This window comes from Solanum verrucosum, unplaced genomic scaffold (genome assembly GCF_900185275.1).
Source record: "Solanum verrucosum unplaced genomic scaffold, falcon-dt-bn FXZP01000176.1, whole genome shotgun sequence".
Lineage (NCBI taxonomy): Eukaryota > Viridiplantae > Streptophyta > Magnoliopsida > Solanales > Solanaceae > Solanum > Solanum verrucosum.
In genome coordinates, this window is record NW_026020412.1 from 2932986 (window position 1) to 2937982 (window position 4997).

Here is a 4997-nt window from a genome sequence, read left to right on the forward strand (position 1 = left end):
TTTTTTAGGTATATGTTAGGAACGGACAACGGAAGAGGGCTGATCAATTTTTTTGAAGGGATTCTTTCTTGTTGGTCCTTGTTCTTTAGGAAGTCCAAAAGTAATAATTCAAATATTTATCCAATTAAGATGCTAAAAAGGCTACGAATATTTATACTACTTAAGATTTTAATTTACAATATATGCATATACTTTTATTTAATTACAAATGTAGTTTATAAATTACCAACATAACAGATTAATTAATTTTAATTTTAATTTAATTATTTAATTTTGATTTTCTTCTCTCCTATTTTTGGGATTATGTGCCTTATTTATCTCTCCAATTAAAGTTCTTAATACACACGTTTCTACCTTTCAAATATTATTTCATTTTTTTCCTTTTTTATTCAATCAATGAAAAGTAAAAGTCTTTTAGGTTTCCAACAATTCACTATTTTCTAAATTTCATTATCCCCTGTGCAGTTTTCATTGAAAGAAATTTTAACCATTGTTTTTCTCTCTTCCGTTCATATTGATCATTTTCATATTTCATCACTTTTCTCGTTAGTTCATCACTTGCACCATTTTTATATTTCATCTTAAGTTCATCACTCAATATTCTATTTTCATATTTCGATCAATATGGTTAGGATGCCCCAAAAAAACCCTGAAGATTGATACCGGTACTGTTAGCGAAAGTGAACCAATTGGAAGATGCGAAAATTAATTCAAAAGGGAGAGAACTAAAAAGGAGCATGTTCTGTTAACACTTAATTTTATGAAATATGTTGTTGAATTTTGTTCTTTACAAAATGTTTTTGGTACACTTTTGGATGTCACTTTAATTGGTATTTTCTATCAGTTTTTATGCGTATTTTACGTTCAATTACCACCACTTATTTGGTACATTTTACATCAATATTACGAAAAATATATCAGTTTGGTGCTTATATTGTGTTCAATGAATTGACAAATACATTTACTTGTTTATATTTATATTTGTCAAAATGTGTGTAATTGTGGTCTCAAACTATTTTTTAAAGCCAACAATTAGATGTATTACATATTTATTGTGTGAGGTTAGTATATAATACCAACAATTCAGCCATTATATATCACCAATTAATTTGAACATTTGTATCGTATTTCACCAAGAAAATAACAATGTAGTAAATCAATATGCCATCACCAATGTTACAACAACAATTACACCAATATTATGAAGTGAGCCTTAATATGATTTAGTCAATCACTTTCAAATATTTCATCAATATTACAAAAATCACACCAATATCAGTTTTTACAGTATTTTTTTCACAAAAATATGAATTATACAAACAAGCAAACAACAATGATATAATAATCAATACACCAATAATACGAATTAGCCAATCAACATTAATCATATTGGATTAAACTGCAATTAACATTCATTAAAAACATCTAAATTTCAACAAAAGCACAAAAGATTCAACTACAAACTTGTTTAAATAAAATCAAAACACTATCAATTACACCAAATCATCTACACCATCTACACTATCAATTACACATAATAATCTACCATCACAAATCAGCAAGCATAATAACCAATTTAATATTTCTTCAACTTTGCTATCTATACCAAATCAAACGACTAAATACATCAATAGATGTACCAAAATATTAACTTTGATGTTGGTGTTTATATAAGTCCAAAAGATACCAATTAAACGTGATTACATACCATAAATAATTTGCGAAGTATTGTGCTTTTTCTATAGACAAAAGATACGTAAGTGCACTGATCAATTACACCAAATATTATACCAAAAAGTATTCACTGAATTGGACGTTTAATAACCACCAAAGTTGATTTTTCTATACGACCTAATGTATAACATTCACCCCAAAAATATTTACTGTATCAGACGTTTAATATTTCTTCAATTTATTATCTATACCAAATCAGACAACTAAATACACCAATAGTGTACCAAAATATTAACTTGAAGTTGATATTTATATAAGGTCTAAAAAATACCAATAATACCATATCACACCCCAAAATAAATTATCGATTTATTGTGTTTGTATAAGGCCTACAACATATCAATTACACTAGAACACATACAAAAAATAATTGTGAATTATGGTGTTTATATATGGACAACAAGATACGCAAGTGCACTAATCAATTAAACCTAATGTTATATCAAAAATGTTCACTGAATCCAACAAAATTTTATTTTTCTATACTACCTAATGTATAACACTCACACTAAAAATAAACGATGAATAATGGTATTTATAAAAAAACATATACAGAATACCAATTTCACCACATCATCTCCACAATTTTCACTATCAATTAAACCTAATCATATACCAAAAATAATTAATAATATTTATTATTTATTCAAGAATTAAAAAATAGTATCATTGCACCTGACCATTTACCAAGACAAATGAATTTTATACTAACCACAAGAACATACAATTTAAACAAAAGAACAAATATCAAAACGGCCTAATACAGATTGCAAGAAAAACGATCATAAGAAAAAATCATAAATATATTAACATAATCACGAAAAAAATACCAATTCAATCGTTATTTGTTCAAATACCTGATGTGTTACACCATCCGTTGTGTTAAATTAGAATTCAAAAATAGTTGGTATTCATATTTGAACAATCGGTCAGATGAGTAAAAAGAGAGTTTTATTTTTGTTAAAAACCTTCTTTCATGGGAGAGAAAATATAACAAATCTGAGTAAATCGTGGAAGGTAAAATAATTGGAGAAAATCAGGGATTAGAGATAATCATGGCTGACTATTTCTACATTTTTTTTATTAAAAAAAAATAGAAACTCTAGTTTTGAAAAAACAACTATTTTTTTTTATTTGCACCGGGTGTCCGAGTCTCTTTGAGCCCCGACTAATCCCGGGGGTGCACAGGCCCTCGGCAAGGAGTTTCCCGCAAGTGCAATGAAAAAACAACTATTGTTAAAAAAAACTATTGCCATATAGTAGTAATTAAGGTACTTAAGTTGTATACTTACATTTTTTGCCCTAAAAAATAATGAAAATCCATAGATTCTCTCTTCATTGAAAAAAGTAATAATTCAAACAATGTTGATCCAATAAATTGATAGTAGTACTTTGTTAAGTAATACACATATGTTTCAATTTATCTGTCTTATTTTTTAGGGAAAATGCATAAGTACCCCCCCAGCCTATGCCAAAATCCTTGAGACACACCTAACCTTTACTAAGGTCCTATTACCCCCCAAACTTATTTTTTAATTAATTTTTTACCCCTTTTCGGCCTACGTGGCACTATCCTTGAAAAAATTGTCAACACGTGTTGGGCCCACAAGATAGTGCCACGTAGGTCGAAAAGGGGTAGAAAATTATATAAAAAATAAGTTCGGAGGGGTAATAGGACCTTAGTAAATGTTAGGTGTGTCTCAGAGATTTAGGGCATAGGCTGGGGGGTACTTATGTATTTTCCCTATTTTTTAGTTTATTTTAAGATATTTCTTTTTACAACTCATTAATTCTAATTGTTCACGTGAAATATTTTGAGACCACAAAATTAAAGGACATTTTAATTAATTGTACGTATTTTTAGTTTAAGATCGTAAAATTAAAAAAAAAATTATTTTCTTAAACTCCGTGTCAAGTTAAAATCAATAACATTGAAATTGTGAAAGTAATGTATGTGTGAAATTAGGGACACCTGCTGCATAGACAAAAAAAATGACAAAGATAATATCTTATTTTTAAGATAGGTTTGAAATAGACATTTAAATTAGGAGTTGAAATAGTGTAGACAAAATCAAAATCATAACTTTTTGAATATTTGATTTGCATTTCAAAATCAAGTATTTTCAAATTTTGTCCAAAATTTTAAAGTTTTATATCTTCTCTTAATACTAATTGCAATACTCACATCGTTATTTTAGAAATCCTCATAAGATTTTTCTGAAAAAATTTTGGGTGCTCCAAGGCCAGATCCATAGGCTAATGCACACAAAAACTGAGGAATTTACGTAATACCTAGGAAATAACATATAAATGCGAAAATATACGTTAAAAAAATTATGTGAGTATACTAGATCATATCTCTTCTCTTAATACTAATTGCATTACTCACATCGTTTTTTTAGAAATCCTCATAACATTTTTCTGAAAAAATTTTGGGTGCTCCAAGGCCAAATCCATAGGCTAATGCACACCAAAATTGAGGAATTTACGTAATCCCTAAGAAATAACATGTAAATGCAAAAATATACGTTAAAAAAATTATGTGAGTATACTTGATAGTTTCCAAGCTCATTACGAAGGTCCTCATAAAGTTTTTTGAGAAAAAATAATTTGGTGCTCTAGGGTGCCAGATCCATGGGCTATAACACATGAAAAATTTAGAATTTTGGGTAATTCCTAAAAACAGGGTCTGTAAATGCGGAAATAGATAATAAAAAATGGTTTGAGTATACGTGGTGGTTTCCCAACTCATTATAGAGGTCCTTATAAAGTTTTTTGAGAAAAAACATTTTGGTGCTCCGGGGTGCCAAATTCATGGGCTTAATACATGAAAAATTGAGAATTTTAAGTAATTCTTAATAAAAATGGGATGTAAATGCGGAAATAGGTGTTAAAAAAATTGTGTGAGTATACGTGGTGGTTCCCCAACTCATTACAGAGTAATATTTTTTGAGAAAAAAATTGGGTGCTCCGTGGCGCCAGATCAAAGGCTATAACAAACGAAAAATCGAGGATTTTGGGTAATTCCTAAAAAAGTGCATGTAAATGGAGAAATAGGCTTTAAAAATGGTGTGCGTATATGTGGTGGTTCCCCAACTAATTACGGAGGTCCTTATTAAATTTTTTGAGAAAAAAATTTGGGATCTCCGTGGCGCCAGATCAAAGGCTATAACAAACGAAAAATTGAGGATTTTGGGTCATTTCTAAAAAAGGGCATTTAAATGCGAAAATAGGCGTTAAAAATGGTGTGAGTATACGTACTA